The sequence below is a fragment of the Prinia subflava genome, chromosome 16 (genome assembly GCF_021018805.1).
Source record: "Prinia subflava isolate CZ2003 ecotype Zambia chromosome 16, Cam_Psub_1.2, whole genome shotgun sequence".
In the NCBI taxonomy this organism is placed as follows: Eukaryota; Metazoa; Chordata; class Aves; order Passeriformes; family Cisticolidae; genus Prinia; species Prinia subflava.
Window position 1 is genome coordinate 1,200,114 of NC_086262.1, and position 25,536 is coordinate 1,225,649.

General features: G+C 50.7%; 1 protein-coding gene across 1 annotated transcript in view; it reads right to left on the bottom strand.

The window, feature by feature from the left end:
- Positions 1-25,536, bottom strand: part of SIL1 (SIL1 nucleotide exchange factor) — a 94,372-nt gene that overhangs the window by 5,302 nt on the left and 63,534 nt on the right. The gene's annotated exons all lie outside the window — the stretch shown is intronic.

The following is a 25,536-nucleotide window of genomic DNA, read 5'->3' on the forward strand; positions in this document are numbered from 1 at the left end:
CCCCATCCCACCCCTGGCACGGAGCCCTCCCCTGTGGCTCCCTGGCTCTGTGAATCCTCTCACTCCACATCACATCCACTCCTGAACAGCCTTCACAGTCCAGTTCCTGCTTCCCCCTCTCCTCTCTGGCTGTGAGCATGCTGATCACCCACACATCTCTCACAGCAAGAGCTCCTCTCCAAGAACTACTGTGGATAAATCCATCCTTCTGCCTGCCAGGACAGGCTGAAACTTCAGGTCAGGATGTCAGCAGCTGCCCAAGAACAGACAGACACACAGACACACAGACAGACCATTTCCCCCATCCACGCTGACGCTTTGCAAGCCCACTTCTAATGCATCTTGGAAGGTGGTGGAGATGTCAGACGCTCCAGGCTCCCTCCTTGGCAGGGCTTTCACAGTCAGGGCACAGTGTGCCAGCTGTCTGATCCCTGATCCCGGGGCTCTCACACTCCAGGAACAGCTCCAGCACTTCAGCCTTTGCTCGCCTCTGAAGCAGCAGTTGCACCGTGCCAGACAAAGGTCACTGAGCCTGCTACGGCTCAGACCCACAGCTCTCACTGCTCCCAGGGAGCTGCTGGAGCAGCCACAGCCCAGCCCTTCCAGGAAATAAGAGAGACAGAGGCAGGCAGGGTCATAAAGAAACTAAAACCAGAGCCAAATGGTGCTGGGCAAGGAGCAGTTTGGAGTTAAAACCATGGCTCAGAGCAGATCTGGTGTGGGACTTCCCAGCTGGCAATAGCAGGCTGACCTCAGGGCAGGAAAAGAGAGTTTGGCAGTTTGTTGAGAGCCACCTTTGATTTCTCCTTCCTCACCCGCTTGCTGCAGCAGACATCCAGGCACAGCCATGGCACAGGCACCCTGCCGAGGTGGGGGCATCTGTGGCCTGCCCAGACAGGGCAGGAGGGAGAAAGAACAAACCCAGGAGCTCCAAGATCCTCCTGCAGATGAGATTTTCACAGCAAAATTCTCAGACCCCCATGTACCAGGCCTGCAGCATCCCTGGAGGCAAACCAGCAGTGCTTGCCTGGGTCAGGTGGGACCTGACACATCCACCATGAGGAGTCCATCTCCAACCTCCCCATGCTAGGAGGTGCAGAAGAGTCTCCTCTTGCAAAATCAGGATGTGATTTTCCATCCCAATACGTTGTGTAATGACCCATTGATGGCATCTCTGAATGGGCTGGGCACTGATTTGGGGTGTCAACAGAGGCAAACAGCACAAGCCCTAAACTTCAGCTGTCCCCAGGCCACTCCTGGGCCCAGGGCCATTTCTCCCAGTGCACAACTGGGGCTCTCATTCATCTCCAGCCAAACCTGAGCCACAGCCATGGCCCCAACAGCATGTGGTCCAAAAATCTGATCCCACTTCGGTGCAAGTCCTTCTGGGCAATGGAGACCAGAGCAAGTGCAGAAGCAGCTTGCAGGAAGGCACTTTGCTGAGTAGAAGTGCACTGAAAGGACAATCCCCTGGGCTGGAGACCTCCTGGTGCCATTCAAGGAGAACAGCACATTTGGGATATCCAAGCTCTTTTGTCACATCTCTCTAAAATAAATAATAAAATCTCTTACAGCAAGAAACACAACTGAGAAATTGGTATGCCTTTAATGCTTGGCTAGTCACCGGGAGGATTTGATCTAATTAAAATCTCTGAACCATGGAGCCTTTGCCAAGGAGCAGCTCTGGAGGTGAGGGAGCCTTCCCGGCTGGTGGGTGTGCCGCTCGCTTCTCAATGCTCCTGTTGCTCTGTCTCTGCTATCAATGGTCCTGGCTTCAAGCTAACAAAAAAGCTCGTTTGAAGGTTTGGAAAACTCAGCAGAGATCTGTACAAATTACACTGTCAAGCCCAGGGAAAAGCAGCCTGAACAAAATAAACACAATGAGACAGACTGTGGAGCGCTCACATGGGAAATTCAACTGTGCTAATCTGCTAATGGGGACAGGATAGTGGCACTTGCAACAAAATTCACTGAAAGGGGAGTCTGAAGCTGGGCCAGGGCTGGGCCAGGCTATGGCGACATCCCATAATGCTGCAGTGATGGCACAGATTTGGGTGTGCAGCACTGATGAGATTAACCAGCCCCTACCCCGAGTGAGGAACAGCCACGGGCTGCAGGGACCCAACACAAGCCCCATGCAGCTTCCCAAAAGAGAGCCCTGTGTGTTAAACAGCCCCAGTCTGCCCTGGTGGCCCAGCCTGGCTGTGGGGTCACAGCACATCCCCTCCAGATGTGACCCTTGCTGCACATCTGAGCTCCTTGTGCCTCCCAGCCATGCTGCCCACATTCTGTGCCATTTTCACTGGCAACTCTTGGCATGAAAAAGGTTCCCACTTTGCAGACAAAGGGCTTTTTGAAGAGTACTCTCTGCTAAGAGATACCCTTGTTCCACTCCTCCTAGGACAACCCCAAGTGCACAGATTCAGGAGAGACCTCTCAATGTTTTTGCAGACTTCACCTGCGATGGGTGTGGGAAGACTGAAAAGCAGCAACACAGTCCTGAGGTGACAGCAGCTCTAGAGTTAGGTGGAAACTTACAATAAGGCAGCAAAATCAGATTTAAATTAAAAAAAAAAAAAAAAAAAGGCAAGCCAGGTGGTGCAGAGGGACCTTGGGACTTGGAGGCACAGAGCAGGGCAGGCAGGCAAATGCCCTCATCTCTACTGCTCTGACAAGAACAGAGAATATTTATTTCATGGCCTGCTTGCTGCAGAAACTGCATGAGACCTTGGGAAAGAAAGGGTCACCTCCTCTCCTGGGCATTCTGCTGAAGCCAGGTGGGGAAAGACCAAGCAGGGGAGTGGAAGGGAGTGGGATGGAGAGGCTGCCCCTGCCTGGGAGCTGGCACAGTGCTTCCCCTGCCCTGGCATCTCTCCAGGCACAGGGAGCCGAGGCTGCAGAGCTGAGCTGTGATGAAAGCCCCGGTGCTGGTGCAAAGGCATGGTAATCACCGGGCTAGACGGGGCTTAATGGGTCTCTTCTCTGCTCAGAACCAGTGCTCTGGTGCCTCCTGGGAAATCAAAGCCAGGGATCAAAGTCTGCAAGTCTGTGAAACAGCCTAAAATATTTAGTGTAGTCTATTTAGTTTGTGCTGTAACCTGAGGATCAGAAACATACAGCAAGGCAGCATTGCTCACCTTGCCCTCTCCCTCTTTCCCTTCTCCTCCCCATTTTCAGTCCAAAATCCATTAATGGAGAAAACAAGAGCAAACCAGCAGGATTGAAATGTGCCTTGTCTGGCTCCTGGGGCTCTCAAACCCTCACACCTGGGTCACAATTTGACAGGCAATGGGAAAGGTCATTTTCCTGAGTCCTGGAAACAAAGCAATACAACCAGGGTCACACTTGAAAAGGCCAATGACTTCTTCATCCTTCTCAGTGTTTGGAGGATTTCTGACAGCTCTTGTAAGCACAGTCATGTTAGAATTATTTGACAAATAATAGATAGAGAGATAAAACAGATCATTACAGTGTCAGTAATTCCAGCCTGAACTAGAGCTGTAAATCTGAAACCATGAACAAGGGCAGAAAAGAGAGGCAGGGTGATCAGCAGCTTGTTAATACTTGCACGACTGAATTTCAGATTGCATGTTCAAGAGAATAAAAAAAGAATAAAAAAAATAAAAGCATGGGAACCATTCAAGTGAGAAGCAACACATAAGGAGAACACAGTTTCCTCCTGCACTCCAAGCTCTGGCTATGAACTATCCCTATGGGAAATGACCATGGAGCAGCTGCAGTGAGCCAGATGGCTCCGAATCTTCGACTGCCCAGGTATCCACATCTCCTTCCAAACTTCCCACCTTTCTTCTTAAGAGGAGGATAACTGGGACAACTCGATATCAACAGCCCTGCAGCCTCGTCACCCCTGGCTCTGCCAGTAAATGGCACAGGGTGGGTGAATCCCTTATAAAACACACATTTAACTGAGGCTTTCCACAGTCCCAAGTTATGGAAAAGGACATTTGCATGCACAATATGAGATACAAAATAATAATAAAATAACCCCAATGCCATCAAGGCTGCCTGTGATTATTGGAGGGAGAAGGAGGAGGGATGAGGCACAGTCAGCCCCAGAGCCTCCCCCAAGGGCTGCATGCAGCAGAACTGGCCTAAAAATCCTCTTCTCCAAGCACCAGCTCAGACCTGAGTTTATCACAGACAAAGGCCTTCAGAGCTATGACTTAAGGAGGATAAAAACCACCCAGAAAAATGGAGCCCTAAGTAGTTACACCGATCAAAATACAGCGGAGAAGAAAGAAGGGGTGAGGGGGGAAAACCTGACAAAAGGAAAACTAGGTTTCAATAGGCAACACAATACAACAATTTCATATGAAAGATGTGAAGCATAAAAGAGATGTTAGATGTTCAAAAGCCCAGAATATAGGAGAGATATAAAAAATCCCCAAGAAGATGAAAATCTCCACTTCAATGCAATGCTGCCTTCTCACTTTCTACCAAGCCAGGCGCTCGCCGCCGTGGCGGGGGAGCAGCGGCGTCCCTGGGAGAGCAACACGGCTGCCTGTGACATCCTGGATTACAGGGACACAGCACGGCCTTTAATGAGCAATTAGGTTATGGAGTATTTGTTGCTAAGAGGAGAACAGAACTGCAGAGAATAAATTGGAGTTGAGTACGTGACTCTGTGATTCTGATGGGCTGATGTGATACTCAGACCTGGGAGCATGAATCATCCCAGAGATGCTGGAACAGCGTGGAAGGCACCTGGGAAAAGCTGGGGGAACCTTGGCTTAGCTTCCAATCATGTATCTGTGTCCCAGGTAAGAGAGAGGCAAGCTTCTTGTGAGACCTCCAGCATCCCCTCTGAAAGCAGGAGGGCTGTAACATCCTGTTGCAGAGCCCCAGGCTGCCTGGGAACACAGTGACATTGGGTTTAACTGGGAACACTCTGCTCCCAGCCACACCATGGAAGTGGGAATCACCTTGTGTGAGCTCCTGGCCCTTTGCAGTCACAACACCGTGCTGGAAGTGCAGAGCTTGGTGTGGTCAGGAGCCACTGGGAGCCCTGCAGGGAGGAGACCCAGCTTACCTGAGCCCAGGCAGGGCAAGTTTAGTGTTTAGAACAGGAAGAAATCTGAGGAGCTGCGATGCCCTAATGCAGCGTAACAGATGGATAATTAGATTTACACAAAGAGCTGTAAAAGTAAGTAATTAAATAAAAATACAGAATAACAAACCTGCTGCAGCAAGACACCTCAGAGGGCTGCAGAAAGCCCCTGCAGCTGGGACCCAGCATTCCAGGTCTGGGATGCAGGAGCTGGGGCACTTGTGTGGGTCAGCAGAATCAAGGAGTTGCCCAAAGCACAGAGAAAGCAATGGGAACACAGGGAACGAGTTGAGTCCTCTCCTCTTCCTCACCTCTCTAGGGAGCAGAGTAGAGTGAATACTGACTCGGGCAGTAAATCTCAGGTGCCAGAACAAAACCAATCACACCAGATTGTTCTGCTGAACACACACAAACAACAAACTGACTGACTCTATTTATAGCCGTAGGAAAAAATGGTCCCACAAAAACAGACAGGAGATTACACACAGCCCCAGAGCGAGCCCAGGCAGGAATCTCACTGCCCCAGCAGGAGTGAGGTCTCCCAGGACACCCCCAGAGCCCTTCTTTTCTCATGACCCTTGGCTTTGCCAGCTGTGAGCTGTATTTCAGTGCCAGCACTGGCTCCAAGGACACCAGCATTGTCACTGAACCCTCACTGGGCTACTCCAGGGGGCATTTGCACCTGGAGCTCCCACGGACACCAGGGCAAGTGGGGGGTGCAGCTTCAAGAGCCTGAGATGACAGCTCAGTTTCTGTGGGTTTAATCAACAAGCCACAGACTATTTTATGATAAAATGCAAGGTTCGGGGATTTTCAGGATGATTGCCATCCCCATGTCAGCACTGTCAAGGTCAGCCTGACTTCTTTGTTCTGATGGTGAAGGATGGGCTGTGTAGGCCACTCCGAGGGTTTGTCACCCCTCTATGACACAAGGGCTGGACTAAGAGCCTCCTGTCCTATCTGCAGTGGCCACAGGAACCACATGAGCTCTCTTCCAGCTCAGCGTGGTGAATGAATGATCCTTCCAGGTACAGGCAAGTGCTCCAGAGTGCATGGAGAAAAGCATCCCAGGAAAACTCTCCAGTGCTCAATCACCCAAAGTGATGCTTTGTTTCTGAGGGTAAATCAACCTTATGGCTCTGTGTGCCACACTTACAAAACACTCCCCATGGATTCCTGAAAGCCTGGTATTTACTGTAGGTCAGACAGGGATGGGCTGTGTTTCATCAGAGGCTACATTAATAAAAATGAGGAGATGTTCTCTAAGTGTGAGCAGAACACATTTATTTCTGTTCCATTTTAGCCAGAGCCCTCAAAAATCGTGTTGATTTCTTTTTTAAAAAAATCCTGACGCAGCAAGAACAATAAACACGAACAAGAAACAAGAACAATAGTGCAGGATTGGACTCGAGCTCATCCCGTGTTGTTCACCACAGAGCCTTCAAAGCACGCCCTGATTTATAGACGGAGAGACTGAAGTGCTCCCAGGAGGATCGGCAGCCACATCAGGGTGCGAGTGTGAGTGCTGGCTCCTGCCTCCCTGCTCCTCCTCTTCCTCACATTCCTGTTCTCTGCACGCCTCCGCCCTCCTGGCTCCACACTTGAGGTGGCCCAGGATGGTGGCAGAACACCCAAGGTCCTTCCCAGCCCTTTGCTGCTGCTGCAGGACCCCCAACGAGCCCCTCAGACCACACAGTGGGGCAGCTTTGCAGAGAATTCTCCCTCTGAGTCTGCTGAATCGCTCTGGGCATCATTCCAGGCACGCCAAGTCACTCGAGTATTTCAACAAAACCTATTCACACACCTTAGGCGAGATGAAAACACTGCAAAAAGGTGTCTGAAAGCACCACAAGAAGAGCCTCGGCTCAGAACGCTCCCACTCTCCGGTGCCGATGTGACACATCCCACTAATCATCCTGAGAGATGCTAAAGGGGGCCCGAGGCTGAGCCCTTCCATTGTTACTCGCTTTATTTGTTTGCTTGCTCATTTGAGCTGATTTTTCTTTAAGACAAGTGCTAATAATATCAAAAACCCGAGGAAGCCTTTGCCTGGCGCGTTCCTGCTGGGAATGCCAGCGGAGCGCAGGCACTGCGCAGCTCTTCCCCGAGACACAAAGCGAAGTGTGAGAACAGGCATTTCACTCCTCTGCCTTGCAGCAGCAGCTCGGCGCAGCTCTGTCCTATTTTAACCCTGCCATCTGCTCGCAGCTCCTCCCGTCCCCGGGCAAGCAGAGCGCTGCTCCGAGCGGAGCCTTCCATCCGCTCCCACCTGCCCGGCTGCCGGCCGTGCCCCGCAGCAGCCCCGGGTACCACGGCGGGAGGGGACGCTCCTCAAACACCGATCACTCATCGCTCCCGAGCCTCATCCCGGCCCGTCCCACTCCTTGGCAGGCCAGGGAAGATGCTGGATGCCCCTCCCCCGCTGCAGTGGCACTCCGACTCTTCCTGGTCCCACCGGGTTTAATGGTGCTATTAGAATCGTTTTAGTTCGATAAAAGTAGATTTTTCACTGAGTCATGACTCAAAACCAAGACTTTGCTCCATTTACAAAAGCAAATCACCATCTTGCAAATGCCAAGCACAGATTTCAGCTCCAAAAGCGAAGCCTGGGGAATGTTTCCAGACAGAAAGAGAATGGAAAAGCTGCAAAAGCTAGGAAACCTTTTTTTCATTTATCTTGTTTTGATAAACAGAGAGGATATCCTGTAGAATACCAGCTTCTGAAGAAACCTGATGAACTCATTCTACATCAAGCAACTTAATCATGGATTAATAGAGGGAAGAGCAACAGCAGGAGATGCCACGGGACCAGGGACTGCAACAAAACCCCCGGACAATTCCAGCCAGTTCCTGGGTGGGAAGCCCTCGAGGAAAATTTGGGAGCCACAGAAAGCACCAGCAATTCTTTCTGCTTTCTGATTCATCCCTAGTCACCCACCCACATGCCACGGCAGAGGAGGCTGTAACTGCTACATTTAGGATGACATTTAAAAATCAAGGTTGTGCTGCTGATGGTCATTAAAAATCCCACAGCGTTTTTCAGAAACAAGTGGGTACTCACATCAGTGTCCCTGCCAAGTATCAGCACAGCAGTCATTTTTTTTAGCAACTTCAATTAAAAGATAAAAGAAAATTGTCCCCACCTATAATTACTGTTTTTACTGTTGCTGTTGGTTTTTAAACATTCACCATATACCTTTACATTTCCTAAATACAAATTAAGAAGAAAACATTTCCCCAAACCTTTCCAAGTGCCAGATTCATCTCTGTAATATCAGACAGCTACAATTAGGACACCCAGGCCATAAAAGCTGCCTGGGCTCCCTCAGTAACATGTCCTGACCTGTGGTCTGCACGTCCCTGGAGACCCTGTGTGTATTTTTCCATGGGACTTGCCCTGGCTAACCGAGAGAGAGGCAAATCCACTGCCAGAGCTTCAGGATCACTCTAAAAGGGGCTGCATCTGTTCTGAAAAGCATCTGAGGAATTCAAGGTCAGCAACAGCAAGCAGAAAAGATGATTTTTTATCATAGGAGATGGGGCTGCCTTTGACTCCTGCCTTAGCTGGAATGATTTGGCAGTTGGAGGATTCCCTGTCCCTGGCTGGAGAGGGAGCCTGGATAGCCAGCTCAGGTGGACACTCCTGTAGGAACACTGAAGCTGGGTGACACAGATCCCATCTTCAGAGAGAGGGTGAAGGAAACGCCTGTATTTGTAAATGCCTGAATCAAGCTCTCAAAGAGCCAAAATGATCAAGGTATTTAATAAAATAGGGAAATAATACAAAGAATTCATATGCAGGTGTAAGAAACAAGTGGCAGGTACCAGAGCTGAACGGGCTGCTCAGGAAGAGTGGGAGCAGGGAGAGGAGCACTTCCAGAAGGGAAGATTCTGCACAAAAGAGGCAGTGGAATAAGATAATTATGCAGGCAGAAAAGAACGTCAGCAGTGTGCCCTACATCACTGATGGATGGAGAGAGCGGATACCTTGACAAAGAAAGCCAACGGGCCAATTAAGATTTAATGACCCTGAAGGCAAAGACAAAAAGCCCTCCTTTGCCACAGTAGAGGAGGGAGTGGACAGAGAGCCTCAGCCTGGCAAGGAAAGGGTTAGGAAAAGCCCAAAAGATCGTGAGCTCCGTGCAAGGGAAGGCATCCAGGCAGGTTCTGCCAGGCAGGGGAGAAGGACTCCATCCCCAGGGCAGAAGAAAGCTCCGAGAGAAGAGCTGAGCATGTTGTGGAAGCTGAGCTGCCTGCATCCAGGAACAGCTTGAATGTGAAGGTGAAGGAGGAAGCGGGTTCAATTCATTCCACGCTCTGGAACTGTGGAAAGACATACGCCAGGCAAATGTGAGTTGTGATGATCACTTCCCACTGCTAGACTCCGCGAGGAGAGGACGGGGAGGTGACACAACCAGGAGTTCACACATGTGCTGCGAAGGCGCGGGAGGAGCCAAGGCTTGCCAGTCATTGCTGGGATGTAAAGGCCCGGCCGACTGCAGCCTCGTAAACAAATCTGCCTGTGCCTCCCCATGGCTCTGCAGCCCACGAGGTCTGCCAGGGGCACAGTGCACCTACAGAAACTGCCAGCCCTGAGGGGAATGGGTGCTGCCTCTGCCATCAGAAGCTTCAGGAAATCACTTCAGAAGTCACTGGTTGGTCCTGCACCAATGCTTCCTGCGCAGATGGATGTCCGTGACTCCACATGGGAGCAGCCTGTGCTGAGCTGGGGCAGAGCACCTCTGTGCTGAGGTCCCTTCAGCAGGGCTCAGGCTGAACCTGGCCCGAGCTCCCTCAGCAGAGCTCAGGCTGAGCCTGAGCAGAGCTCCCTCAGCAGGGCTCAGACTGAACCTGGGCCGAGCTCCCTCTGCAGGGCTCAGACTGAGCCCGGCCCGAGCTCCCTCAGCAGAGCTCAGACTGAACCTGGCCCGAGCTCCCACAGCAGAGCTCAGGCTGAGCCTGAGCAGAGATCCCTCAGCAGGGCTCAGACTGAACCTGGCCCGAGCTCCCTCAGCAGGGCTCAGACTGAGCCCGGCCCGAGCTCCCTCAGCAGGGCTCAGACTGAGCCCGGCCCGAGCTCCCTCAGCAGGGCTCAGACTGAACCTGGCCCGAGCTCCCTCAGCAGGGCTCAGACTGAGCCTGAGCAGAGCTCCCTCCGCAGGGCTCAGACTGAGCCTGAGCAGAGCTCCCTCTGCAGGGCTCAGACTGAGCCCGGGCCGAGCTCCCTCAGCAGGGCTCAGACTGAGCCCGGGCCGAGCTCCCTCAGCAGGGCTCAGACTGAGCCTGAGCAGAGCTCCCTCCGCAGGGCTCAGACTGAGCCCGGCCCGAGCTCCCTCAGCAGGGCTCAGACTGAGCCCGGCCCGAGCTCCCTCAGCAGGGCTCAGACTGAGCCCGGCCCGAGCTCCCTCAGCAGGGCTCAGACTGAGCCCGGCCCGAGCTCCCTCAGCAGGGCTCAGACTGAGCCCGGCCCGAGCTCCCTCCGCAGGGCTCAGACTGAGCCCGAGCAGAGCTCCCTCCGCAGGGCTCAAGCTGAGCCTGGGTCGTGCACACCAGGGAGGTGGCCATGGCCTCCAGCTGACCACACAAACCCTGCACGAGGGCGCTTCTCAGCCACCTGCTGTGTGATGAGTAAGGACATGAGTGCATCATGCTCCTCTGGCCAGCCCCTGGGGTATGACACCTGGCCTCTTCCCAAGCCGAGCTGCGAGCTGCGGCTGCCTCCCACTGACAACATCCAGGACTGATTTGTGACAATGACATCAGTGTCCACAAACATCCTGCCTACTTCTGCCCTTACTCACATCCTGCCCTTCCTGCTCTCCCAGCAGCAAGGACACCGGCCTGCCACCAGGCCGGTGAGGATGAGCACAGCTCCTCACCTTCCCTCATGCTGGGCTGGCTCCCCACCTCACCCCACAGCTGATGGCACCCAGTGGCACCAGCACAGCATGGTGACACCTTCCCCAGGCTGGTAAGGCAGTCCAGGTCACACAGACTGGAAACCATGACCCCATGGAGAATAGTCATCACACTAACCTACCTCCTTCCCATTCTCTGCCTATTGTGCTAAAGCAAGAAAAAAATCCTCTGTTTGATCTCAATCAGCCATTTTTAAGTTCCACAATGGATAGCAGCTCTTCCACAGATTCACCTCTGCTCTGGAGATAGGCTGAAAGAAGGTGGGGTGGAGAATGGAATGCTCTGAGGAAACCTCAGAGTACCTTCCAGTGCCTAGAGGGCTCCAGGAGAACTGGAGAGGGACTTTGGACAAGGGCCTGGAGTGACAGGACAAGGGGCAACCGCTTCACACTGACAGGGGCAGGGTTAGATGGGACATTGGGAAGAAAATAAGATCCTTACCCAAGGTGCCCAAGCTGTGGCTGCCCCTGGATCCCTGGAAGCGTCCCTGGCCAGGCTGGACAGGGCTTGGAGCAGCCTGGGACAGTGGAAGGTGTCCCTGCCCATGGCTGGGGGTGGAATGGGATGGGCTTTAAGGTCCCTTCCAACCCAACCCATTGTGGGATTCTGTGATTCTTCTCTCCTAGGAGGGCTGACTGGACAGCAGGAGCTGGAGACAGACCAGTTCTCATGTTGAGAAACAGGACTTGGACAGGCTTTGTTTAAGCCTATCTTGCAGAACCATTAAGTTCAGTTCCAATTCCCTCTCTTTTCTGTGTGTTCACTGTGAATTCCCCAAATGCAGCACAATATTTCAGCATTCCTGCCGTGGGATGCATCTGGGCAGGTTCCCGGCCCTCACACGCTGCTCCCTGTTTCTGTCCTTCACGCTGTGCTGTGACAGTCCCTGTCACACGATACCCTGGACAATCTGGGCCACACATTCATGGCCATGGACCTCTGTGTTTCACAGCATAAATTTGGGAACCCATAGCTGACCGTGGACACATCACTCATTTTTGAAATGTAGGCCACAAAGCTACTTTAGTTCTGCTTTTGCTTGTAAATCAAGGGCTTACATATGTAATTGGCCCAACCTTAAGAGCAAACAACAGCAGTGGTAGCACTGTGCCAGCAATTATTCATGCCTATAATAAACAGCTGTAAAATTGAAAGCCAGCCTTTAAAAATCTGGCTCCTCACTGCACAAACAACAAAAACTCATTTTCAGGGCTTGGCCAGAGGAGATTTTAATTTTGGGGGAGAGACTGAGGTGGGTGAGGATTTATTTTTTCTCTTTTCCTTCTCTAAAAACACCACTTATGCCCATGTTTAGGTCACGGATTATCCTGGCTACATTTCAGCACTGTGAAATAAATGCAGTGAGAGGAACAGGGGACAAATCTGCCCTCTGCATTCCAAGAGTAGGGCCCTGGGAACAGGCACAGCTGATCCCCATCCCCTAGCACGTGGGAACAGTCAATTGTTTGCAGCCCTTCCTGCCCCCATGCTGAGCCAGCAGTGTGCCCACACATGAGCCACCATCCCTGGGGATGACACAGCCACTGGCCCTCCAGCTCCAGACCAACACTGTGCTGCTGTTCCATGCCAGGACAGGGGATGCTGAGCCTTGCACAGGTCCTACCAGTTAACAAGAGCATCTTGGCTGATAAATCACTCCTCAGGGTCAAGCAGCAGACACCCCTCTGTCTCTTTAACCAACCATGGCCACAACGCAGCCACTCCTGGGCTTGCAGGGGGAAAGGTGCCATGAGATCATTCCTTCTGCTGTGCACATTTCTCACCCACGGCACCCAGAGCAACCCCTATAAAACTCTTCTAGCACATGGCTGAAAATCTCCTTTCTGGTGCTGAGCAATGGCACCAGAGGAACAAGCAGGAACTGATCTCTGCTTCCTCAATACTCACCGGGCAAGAGCCAATTTCTCCCATTCCACCAGCAAATGACACTAGTAGGGACCTTCCACATGCTCTGGACCCCTGTGTTTAGAAGATCTGAGGCACTGACAGATTTCCTCAATGAGGAATCAACCCTTTTACATCCTCCTTTGGCATTTCTGGTTGGTTTCCTCCTGCTTTAAGCAGTGGCAGAGCATGAATGGAAGAACTCTGTACGGACTGCTCTACCTCTCTGCCGTGGAAAGCTTCCCTCATCAGAAATCTCCTCTAACTACCAAGTTTTAGTGTCTTCTGAAGAAAGCCGCATTCATCACAGTTCAGAAGGGACCTTTTGGCCTAATCCCCACTGGAAAAACTGCCAAACTGATCCTCCCATCACACAATTAGCAGCCACGGAGACTTTGCTACACCGGGCGATGCGGTGCTGCTATGACAACAGGAACGGGAGACTCGTTAAGGGTCTCATCGAGAGGGATAACGAGAAATCACAGCTCGGAGAGGAGGCAGGAATCAATGGGAGCTGTTGATACCAGCGCGTTTTGCTGGATCGGGCCAGGTATTCGGGAGCCCTGGAAGGCTGACTCGCGTTGTTACGGCACGGTCACCGCGAGTACAACTTCTGAGGACAGGCAGATTCCTGGGGAGTAGAGATGAATATTCATGAAGGAGCTCAGTCTGGGAGAGGAAATGAATCAAGTGTGACAAATGCCGCCTATTAGGAAAAGAGGGTGGCGTCTATTTTTAGTGGAGTTAAGCAAACATTAAAGCTCACTCTCTAAGAACTCCAAATAATACCACTCCCTGCTCTGCCTCCCCATCGCCAGATAAGAATTTAGCAGCACGTTCCCACCAGCCAAAACCCGCTCGCCTCAACAGAACTTTTCCGATTTAGCCCCCATGAGTGTTTTATAAAAATACAAGTTTTAATCTCTCATCTGCATAGGAAGATGTAACGGCTTCCACGAGGATTTATTTTTTCCCCCCCTTCTCCAGCATCATAAGGCTTGAAGGAACCTTTTTAAGACGGAAGAAAACGCTGCATTGAAATCTCCTAAAAGAGCACTCATGCGGAGCTGTAATCACTTCAGATGCACAGAATTATCAGGAGGAGAAAATTCATCTCACTTAGAATCAAGCCCCAATTTGAAGCAGAAAGGAAGAGGCTTGGTTTGCCGCCGTGCCAAGCACTCAGACTTTTCACTGAAGTCAAAGAAGCTACAGCTGCTCTGAGCCATTGAAAATCATGCCCAGAATCTCTAGCGAAACTTGTTTGCAGAGATGGCAGCAGGCTGATAAGGATGTTGACTATTTCAAATCAGCCCACATTATTTTATATTTTTAGAGATACTTAGTCTGCCTATTATTATTATTAAGCAGAGGTGGAGTATTTACTGCCCTTTTCTCAGAAATCTGTACAAATGCTGCTTTTCAACAGGCTTCTCTTTTCTTCTAGTGAACATTCCTCCTTTTACTTTTCAGGTTTATAAGCGCCCAATTAAGTAAGACAACAATGAGAGAATAGTGCCTAACAAAAACACCACCATGCCCACAAAGCTGTTTGAGAGGCCTTCGTCCCATAAGATAAGCTGCTCCCCGGCAAAGATTATGACCAGAGCATTTTGAGAGCAGTAGGACATGGTTGGTCCTAACAGTGAGCACTTAGAAGACCCCTGGGCAAGGGGAGAGCATGGCACAAACTCTCCAGGCACAGTCCAGGCTCTGCTGGTTCCTGCCATGCACCAAGGGCCAACTCTTCAAGCCCCAGCTCCTCCATGTGCAACTCCACATGGCCTCCCCTATCTTGTAGAGCGTCTATTACAGCCTTAGAGTTGGTTTAAAAAGAAGCTGCTCTCAAGTTGGACATGTCAAGTGTTTATTATCGATACCAGTCTCTGGCACCAACAGCAGAGAGGCACAGCCTTTCCCAGAGCATCCAAACCCTGGGAAATCCCCCATGGCTTTGGGATCACAGGTGGTGTCCCTCCCTGAGGTCCCCTCCTTGGCTTTTCCTTCCTGATTGAGTGTCCTCATGATTCTCCCTCAGCTTTCAGGTTACGAGCTCCCCTTCCATCTGGAGGGGAAGATGCCCACAATTAACAAAATGTGACTTGTGACTGGGTCCCCTGGGACAGCCTGCATGCCCGCACATCTGGGACCCCACCAGGATGACAGCCAGCACACAGAGCTCTCCCTACATCACCTCCTGGTGCTCAGCAGTGCCATTTGTCAGGGAAGCTAGGCCCAGAGTCCTTTGGAGAGCACATCTCTGTCCCTCGCCACACCAGCCTCCAGCAACTGTTGCCATGGTTATTTCATTGGAGTGCTTTTCATCAAGGAGATGTTGCAAGTGCTGAATTGTCTCTTGCAAGAGTTATATAGGAATAACTAGCTGATAAGTAGGAATAACGGGTTCAGACTACCCACAGAAGCCAGTGATCCCAATTATTTTTGTTTTGATCCTGCCTTTCTTTTGGTCTCTGCCAAGCTCAGGTTTAAAGCGGGGGTTAGAGATAAGCAGCAGAGAAGGAATGCTTCCTGATGGGAAACGCACTTGGCTCTGCCAGGAGATTAAAGGTCTCTCCTCAAACAAAGCCTCTGCTTTTCAATCAACCCTAAATAGGCTCTAACAAGGCACAGCAATCAACCAGGAAACATATATCCATCCTCACCTGTCGGCCTGGGGCCAGGAATGAGATATATTTCCCGGGTCCATCCTGTTAATTGTTAATCAAGATATTATAGGCACAGCCCCAAAGCCGTTCATCAGTCACGGGGAGTGACAGATGTCCCGGGCTCCGCTCCAGCCCCGGCAGCAGGAGCGGCTCTGCCGGCGGGGGCCAGCCCACGCCTCTGCTGGGGTTTGTGGTGAGGCCCCCGCCTTTCAGACTTTCAGCATCACAGAGCGCAGGAATAAAGCCTGCTCTGGAAAGCCAGGGCCGTTTTGTTTAGTCCTCATTGAAAGCTCTGAGGAGTGACTGGGTAATGATGGAGCTGCTCTTCCCCCGCCGATGGGGTCCCACAGCGCAGGCCGTTAGGCTTTGAATGACAGAAACGCCTTTTTCTGCTCTCTGCTGTCCTTGGCACAGGTTTTGGGTTGGGAGGTGCTACCTCAGACCTGGAGAACAGTGCAGCTGGAGGAGAGGCATATGGAGCCCACTGCAGCCTGCACAGCCACCAGCATCACCCAAATCCCAGCCTGTGACAGTGGAGGGGCTGCCCAAGGAACCAGGACCCTCCCCATGGAGGGATTCAAAAGAGCAGGGCAAGATCTCAGCTGCATTCACAGGAATGAGCCCAAGGCCAAAAAAAAAAAAACTATTAGAGTTTTCTTTCATCCTTTTTGGGGGGCATCAGGCCCAGTCTCGCCAGCCAGGCAAGGGAAGGAATTGTCCTGCTCTGTTCTGCACTGGAGTGGCCTCACCTTGAGTTCTGAGACAGTCTTGGGTGCCACAAGATCAGAGAGAGCCAAAGCTGTTCCAGAGTGTCCAAAGGAGGAGCCGGGGCTGGGGAAGGGTCTGGAGGGGCCACCTGAGGAGCGGCTGAGGGCCCTGGGCTGGTTCAGCTGCAGCAGAGGAGCTGAGGGCAGAGCTCAGGGAAGGAGGGAATGGCTGGAGGGGGAGCTTTGGGATGGAGAGCAGGGAAAGGTTCTTCCCCAGAGGGTGCTGGCACTGCCCAGGCTCCCCAGGGAATGGGCACGGCCCGAGGCTACCAGAACTCCAGGATTCTTTGGACAGCGCTGCCAGGGATGCACAGGGTGGGATTGTTGGGGTGTCTGTTCAGGGCCTGGAGTTGGCCTGGACGATCCCAGTGAGTCCCCTAAACTCAGGATATTCTGATTCCAGATGTAAGCCAAGCACACCTCGCACCTGGAGCTGGGCAAACACTCTGTGCTGTGCCACAGCGCTGGGTTTGAGGGGGTGTAGAGACAACTGAGTTGCTACCAGTGGACTCAGACGCCCAAGCTGGAGCCCCAGGCTGGTGCCAGCCCTGCTCCCTGTGGCTGAGCTCCCCTGCTGGCACTGGCACAGGCAGATGTGGCCGCAGAGAGCCACAGCCCACAGTGCCAGGACACACACACCCTGCTCTACTCTGCACACCACAAGGGATGGGCTCTTCTGGAGAGCACTCTGCACCTCTGCAACAGCCACCGTTGCAGACAAAGAAGTGAATGTGGATGATGTGACCCCAGAGAGATCAGGATTCAGCCATTCTCAAAGTACCAAAAGAGACAGAGGATGACTTCGCCAATTCCAGCTGAAATAGCTGGATTTGAAGAAATGAAATTTGTCAGTTCATTAGTGTGTAACATAAGAATGAAAAATGCATTTCTAATTCCTGAGCCGCTAATCCACAATCCGCTGATCTGCAGTCCCCAGAGTCCCCAGGGAAAGAAAAGAAAATCCACAGCAGCCCTATAGTATCTCTCCACGACTTCTGGCCAGGTCCTGCAGAGAGACCTCAGCTACAGAGCTTTCCTCCTGGTACAAAATCTACCTCAGCAAACTTGGTGCCATCCTAGAGGGGCTCAGGGATAACAAAAATCAAACTGCACTTGTCAGAGTGAGTGAACACTGGATGTTTGGTGAGATGCTGGGTATGATGTCCAAGGAGTGGGGCTCAGCTCCCCACAGATCTGCAGGATCAGCTCATTTCCAGCAGAACTCCCACTTGTCAGGACAATTAGCAAGCTCCCAGTCACCTTCTTAACTGGGAGGGCTCCTACTGTACCACAAGAAGGGGTGCTGGTACCTGTGAAAAGCCTGTCATGGCTGCAGCTGGGAGATGTTTCCTTGTGCCTTATTCCCAGCTGAGGGACCTGTAGATGCCATTTGTTATCCAGTTTGACCCAACAAGACCAGTTCAGCGCACACACACCTGCCAAACACACATAGTGGTGGGCCCCCAGCCACGTCCACACATTAAACCATGATATCCACAGCCAATTTCAACTTCCCACTCCAAATCCTTCCTTAAATTATTCTCCACATTCAGCTGCTTCAAGAACAGGCACCCACAGCCCCCTCTTTGGCACCTGGGCCATGGCAGCACAACCTGTGCATAGAGGCTGGACCAGCAGTGAGTACCAGGTGGGAAACTGGGAATCCCCTGGGGCTGCCACCACTGCCCTTGACCATGCCCTTCATGCCCTCTCCAAACAGAATTGCTGGCATAGCTCCAGAACAGATCTGAATTTGCCTTTGTAAAGCAATTTTGCCTTCACTTATTGCATCTCCCCAGCTCCAGAGCTGCTCAGGACTTGCTGACCATGAAAGCAGCACCATGAGCAGTAAAGCCAGTTTGCACAGGGAAGACTTGCTTCCAAAACATGACGGAGAACTGTCCTTTCTGCAACACCTTTTCCTCCTGTCCAGCAGAAAATGCTGTAAATGTTGGTGTCTACAGATCCCAGAAATATCCACTAATGCTGAGGTCACCACACAGAAGATCACCTGGTGTATCTTCCTTACTCCCTTCCTTCTCACAGGCAAGGTTGGGAAACCTGAGGAAACTGTGCAGGTCACACATGGAGCAAGAACCCAGAGCATAGCCCAATCCCCATACCACTCCCACACCTCCACATTCCCAAGTTTTTTTGGAGCATACCTCAAAATGTTTCCCTCCTCCCCACTCAGCTCTCTGTGCAGGGACACGAGAGCCATCGTGCACAGCTGCGGGAGGCTCGAGGCAGAAATAGCAGCTCATTACCCAAGCACGTCATCCCATGCAAGGACCGCGACATGCCGCCAGCCCTCCCTCACCCCGACCTACACCTGGGCCACCCCGCCCTCCTCCAGCCACAGGTCCCACCGGGAGGGGACAGCTCGGGGCTGGCACTGCCAGGTGACATCTCTATGTCTCCCCCTGAGCTCTTTGTGCCAGCTGCATTGATCCCCAGGTGCTGCCAGGGTAGGACCAAGCCCTGACTCCACTGCACTCTTGAAGGTTTCAATTAATCATAAAGCCAATTCCATTTTGGGCTCCATCTGTCTTTATTCCTTCAGGGACTAATAATGCCTCACTGTGTGTTTTCACACACTAGCTGAACTGAAATTAAGACAGATTTCAATATGAAGTACCTGAAAAGAAAATGCATTTTTTAAAAAGAAATCTCAGAATTGTTACTGTTCTCAGCTTGGAAAAACTCCTCGTTACTTAAAAGCAGCAGGGTATTAATTTGGAAAGCAACTCAGGTGAGCTCCTGCTCGTTGCAAGACATGCAAACAAACTAAAATCATATTTAGGGCCTTTTATGACAGAGTATGTATGGAAATATGACACAACCTGCTTCCACAAGGAGAGGAGGAACATGCAGAGGAGCTCACACAGGCTCCCATGTGCAGCCTCTGAGCAGAGGGATGCTGGCAGCAGCCACCCTGCTGCACCAGGCATGGGCCAGTACCCAGAAACCCTCTCCAACTCTCCCTGTTGCACTGACAGAAATAGATAAACCCCAAGAACCCTTGTGGTTCATCGTGTATGCCAGATTTGAGCTGCTAAAGGCTTAGAGAAACTTAATTCACATGTCAGCACACCATTAGCACCTGGGTTTTGTGTTCCTTCCTTCGCAATCCTGCCATGGGGCCTTTCCAGCCAGCCAGGCCTGCACGTCCACTTCAATAAGGCAACTCCCATGTTGATCTGGTGGGTTATACTAATTATTGATCTCAGCAGATGCAGCTAAGGATTAATGACCTGTCCCTTGGAACTGCCACTGTAGGGCTGTGCCCATCTCCTCCTGGCTGTCAGTCTGGCAGCACCAGGGCATCCCCTCCCTCCTTACCCACATGGAGGTGTTGTCCCACATGGTGACAGCCGAGGCTGGGATGCCCAAAGCCAGCTTCAGGATGATTAACAGAGGGAACAGTTATGGTGAGCACTGGGAGGGAATAACTGGGAGAGTCAAGACTGTGGAGAGCAGCAGTGACAGGATGTTTAGCATGATCTACATTTCACCTGGGTTCCAGCTAACACCACCTCACTACAGGCATAGCCCTTCCTCTCTCCTATCCTGTGTTCAAGGCATTCAGAAAAAAAAAAAAGAAAACAAAAGGAGAGACAGTCTGGAAAGGATGGTTGCAAGAAATTATACGATGTGCTCTGTGTTGAATTCATAAGAGACATGTGAGACGTGAGAAGTGCAGAGTGCTGAGGGGCACAAGGCTTCTGATGGAAGCCAAGATCCTTTGATGGCAGCCTTCTGGAACTGGCTGCAGTACCTTGGAAACTCATTAAATGCAGCAGAAAGGACAAGTGACGTACATCTATTGATGCTCTGAGCAGCAAATTAGTTTTCAAATCTATTCAGGGCTCCCGCAGTGGCACCGAGGGGCCGAGAGAGCTGCAGAGTATTTCTCCAGCTTGTGTGGAGACTCCCAGCTGCCCTCAAGGAGGGAGCTGCCACTGGCCCAGCTCCCCGAGGGCATGAGTGGCCACAGACAGCTGCCCTGAACATCAGGGCTCAGAGGGCTGCAGGGCTGTCAGGCAGCCAAGCCAGGGAGTCACCTCCCAAAACATGCCAGGCTGCTCCAAGGGCCTCTGCTGGACATCTCCTTTCAAGCAGAAAAGAGATCATCTAAAATAAAGGGACATCAAAACCCAGCTCACAAGAAGACACAGAATGTCAGCACCTGAGGAAAGAGCAAGTAGTTAACAGTGATGAGGAGTTTCTTCAGAAAGAGGTAATTTCCAGTAAGCTGTTGTTTTGTCTCATCATCCCATTCAAACACCTGGAGAGCCTTGAAGCAGCTGAGTTTGGCAGCAATCTGGTGGAAGGCCTGAGGAACTGTCTGCATGGATGAGTAATCACCTGTTTCAATGAATCTTTAAGCACATGAATAGACAGATGAGAGAAAACTTATCAAAGCACTTTATTAAGAGAACAGGTAGGCTGGAAGATGTCAACCTGGAAACAAGGATCCCTCTTCAGTCAGGACAGCCAAGGGCCATCCTTGGATGCCAAGGGAGCCTGCAGTTGCTGGTTCATGTTATTTTGCCTCCTATAAAAGCTCTGCACAGCACAAGAAGAGGAGTAGAGGACAAAATATGGCTAAATCCAGAGGAGAGGGCACAGGAGGCAAGGGCAGCCCCCCAACATCCCTCTGACAGCCCAGTTCTGCCAGCTGGCATTGAAATCCTACAAAAGCCACCCTCAGGAAGGGGTTAGGAGGGTGCAGACAGCAGGACCTACAGAGGAAGAGATGGGATCTGCATCCTCCCATAGGGTCTCAGACAATGGCTGCAATCATAAGGGTCAGTGCTGTCCATCCCAAACCCTGCTGGCAGCAGGTCCTCACTGAGGCTGGATCCTGCATTTCCCACTCCTGTTGTTCACCTCCCAGTCATTCCCTTCCTCATTCTACTCAATGCACTTTGTCAAGCTCCCTTCTGAAGCATACAACAATGGGCTGCCACAGCCTCCTGCACACCCTGAGCAAAGAACAGAGGCAGATGCCTCCTCTTGGTGAGTGTTTTGCACCTATTGCTTGGAGGGAATGTAGATAACATGCCAAGACCTGGGAAAGTCACAGCAGGTCAGGAAAATAATGTGGGTGTTCAGGGAGGAAAATCTTTGAAGCCTGTGAAGCCATTAGCAGAGTGTACGGGCTGCAGTAAAAAGGATAAACAGAAAACATAGGATCACAGAATCATTTAGGCTGGAAAAGACATCCAAGATCATCAAGTCCAACCATTAATCTCACACTACAGTGTTCACTGCTGAACCGTGTCCCTAAGTGACAAATCTGCACGGCTTTTCAACCCCTCCAGGATTGCTCCAGTACTTTACAACCCTTTCAGTGAAAAAAAAATCCCTAATCTAAACCTCCCCTGGCAGAACTTGAGGCTGTTTTTTCATGTCCTATTGCTTGCTACTTGGGAAAAGATACCAACCCCTACCTGGCTCCATCCTTCCTGTCAGGGAGTTGTAGTTGAGCAGAAAGGATGAATAAATGGCTGAAGAGACAGAGGAATACATGTTGTGTCCAGCTACAAGTTGTGTCCAGCACCACATCTGCACTGGGAAACAGCAAGTTTGGGCTGGTTTTTTTGGCAGAAAGTGATTAGGTAACCAGCCTGAACATGTATTTTAAATGGAAACCACCACAATAACTCAAAAGCTTTAGCAGAGAACATTTACTAAACACGATGAGACAGAAACAACATGTTTTATGTAATGCATGAGCTGGCTGTGATGAGTCTTTCCCTCCCTGCTGAAACTCTGCTGGAGCAGCTTCCTGCTGCTCCCCACACCTGTCACAGCCCTGGGCAGCATTGGCTGTTCTGTGGGGCTGTGTTTGTGGGGCAGGACACCTCCCACAGCTCTTAGAACATCAGCAGCTGGGGCCGGAGGAGACCCCGCAGGCTCTGGGAGCACCCATTGCTGTGTGAGGGACACACGAGGACAAGGCCCCAAGGCACAAGGCCTGAGCCCAGGGAAGTGGGAGAATCCAGTGGAGCCCAGTGCTGGGGGAGCCGTGTGGGAGCCCACTGCCCGTGCGGGATGTGAAGCCAAACACTCACATTTCATCCTCATGCTTGACCTCTGTGTCCTCTCTCACAGCACCAGCCCAACCCAGAGAACCCACTCCAGAATTCCCGTGTTCTACGGAAAGGACAACATCCTCAGCCTAAATCCAGTCCCTTGGGCTGAGGCCAAGATGTCCATCCCACCCTGTCCACTCTCCAGCAGCTGCAGGCACCTGGGGAAAACACACCTGGCACGTGACCCTGCCCTTTGCCACTTCCAGACATCAGCATTGCCCCAAAAATTTCTCCCCAAAAACCCAGGAGAAAACCTTGAACTCTAGACTTTTCCTTCCTTGTCTTCCTGAGAGCACAAGGATAGCAGTTTACTCTTTAATTGTTAATTACACTTCCTTGTTAGATTTCAGAGGCTGAAAAATGTTTAGGGATTTATTCTTCTGTGTAATTAACCACAATGATGAAACACCCATTTATACTGCACTGCAGTTTTTGTTAAGGTTATTCATAATGGGGAAAGGATAAATAGGTTGAGTTCATTATCATTACAGAAAAAAAATTGAGGTGACCCAATCAAATTAATTTGAAATTAAGTGCAGTGAGGCTGATAACTCCACACAAGTCAGGAGTTCAAATAAAAATAAAGGAGACAATTGACAAAGCAAGAAATTATAAGCAGTCAAGGAGTGGAGCTGGATTTACTGTGACTGGGAGATGGCAAACTCATGGTGTGGGCAAACAGGGCCACTGAAAAAACCAGGGAAAGTGGATAAAGAGATGGGCAAATACTGCAGGATGTAAAAGGAGAAGCTGGAGGAGGAAGGGATGAAGATGGATTGGAAATAAATGGGTAGGGACAGAGCTTGTTAAGCTAACCAGATTTATTTCTCTGCACAGAAATTCTTATGTCCTTACAAGACAGCATCGAAGCAAGGTCTTTAATTTTACTTTTCCTGGGTTTATTGCTTGGGCCTGGGTGTTATTTAACACCAGTGAGCACCAGCCAGTTTCAGTGCACAGCTGGACCTAACTCAAACCCCTTAAATCTGCTGGAAGCTCTTTCCTCATGACAGAGCTGTCCTGGAGGAGCTGCTGCTCCTCCAACAGAACTGGGAAGTCTTGTGGTCTGAGAGAATGGACTGATGGACAGAGCCAGGAGGCAGCATTCCCACACCTCTCTTCCCTCAGAAAAGACAATGGAAAAGCAGAACCAAAATCGGGTGGACCCCAGGATGCTGAGATCTGTTGGATATCCCGGCACAGCAGGAGGAAACAGAGCCCATCACTCAGGGAGCTTCTCTGAGGCTTCTCTTGAGAAGCAAACACATGTTCTGTGCCTCTCATGGCTTTACCAAAGTGGGGCAAGCTTGGAGCTGGGTAACATGAACAAGAGGAAATGGGATATTCAGGATGTACATGGTCACTCTTTAAGGGGTTTAATCTCTGGGAAACAGCTAAGACAATGCATGGAAAACTCTTGTGTGTTGCTACAGGATCATGCTTCAGTTATCATGAGTGATGAGTTTACTCCCAAGCCTTTACCAAGTCCTGTGACATTATTTTAGCACTCAGGGCCAAAAGGAAAGAGTCAGAGCCCAGCAGTGCTGGGCTTGGGGGCAGAGACTGTGCTGGGACTGTCCCGTGCCCTTCTAGGACACATGGCAGATGTCACCATCAGTGGGACATCCTTGTCCCTGGCCACCCCATGGGGTGCGTTTTTAAAGGTCTGGCCAAAATGCCACAAGTCTCTCACTGCAGCTGCACAAGTGGCTGCCCTCCCAGCTTCCCACTTTGGCCAGGTCAAAATCTCACCTTCTGAGCCTTCTGCCTTATCCCCATGAAATACAAACTGCTTCCCTTTGCCTTGAAGGTCCCACAGCTTAACTTCTTTCCATCCTCACCTCCAACTCACCCCTAAGCACACGGAGAGCATTTGGGATAAAGCTTCAAGAAGGCATTCAACATAAATTATTATTCCCCTTCTAAACGGATTACAAAAATCCTTTTATTACAAAATACTAAAAAGTTCAAATTATTGGTGTGGAAAAACATTTCCTGTAGGTAAAGTTTTCAAAAATGGAGGTTTTAATCACAAGCATAATCCTTTCTGGCTAACATTTCCAGTCTTGTGAAACATGGAGATACAGATTGCACAGAGGCCTGGCTGTGCCACGAACAAAAGAAGATGCTGCCTGTAAATAGCTCAGAGGACATCAGAAGACACTTCTCTCATCAGCAATCTTTTTTAGCTTAATATAGCTCCTCTTTGCATAAAACATTGACATTTTTGTAATGTTTGGACCCAATGGTGCGAATGCTGATTGTCATGCGAAGATACTGGAGTGTACCTTCAAAATATGCAGGAACATTTTACAGACAGTAGTTTCACTTGCCTCCAAAATGCTGGATCTTAATATTTCATACTTATATATATTTAAATGTTAGTACCACGGGATAAATGCTAACATGCTTTTATGCTAATGCAATCACTGGAAATCCAGATAATGCTGTGTATTGGCATATACTGTTAGTGAATTATGGATACCTAAATGTACAACCCCACATGCCTAGCAATTATTTTTGTTAGTGCATTTAACTTTTATTTGCAATCAGAGCACTTGAGGATTGTTCAAATGAAGTTTACTTTTGCAAACTGCTGAATGGAAAAACATTTTGTTAAAGGCTTAAAAACAGTAAAAGTGTGATGAGGTTTTAGACTTGTAATAAGGGCACTGCTCAGAGAACTCCACCAGATGGAATGATGTTTGATTTGGTCACAGACTCAGCAATTAAAACCCAAATGCCTGAAGTGAAGGACATATAAGAGAAACATGAGATGAAACCTTGATTTCCTCCCTGTCAGGTGAAATCTGCCTCTCCTGTGGCAGAGGCTCACAGAGGCAGATGGATGCCAGGAGGTCAGATCCTGGCAGCTGGGCCCTGGGACGCTGTGCCCCGAGGTCCAAATCATGCAGTGCTGTGGCTGCTTTTCGAGTCTGCTTCAAGCCAAATGAAGAAAAACAATATCAGGAAGGAGAAATCCTGAGCTGGCCCTGTTGTGCCCTCTCCTCTTCCTGACTTTACTGATCCAAGTCTTGGCCAGCCTCCTGGCCTGATGGCTCAAGATGCTGATCCCCTGGAAAACCCTTTTATTCCAATGGGCTTCCAGC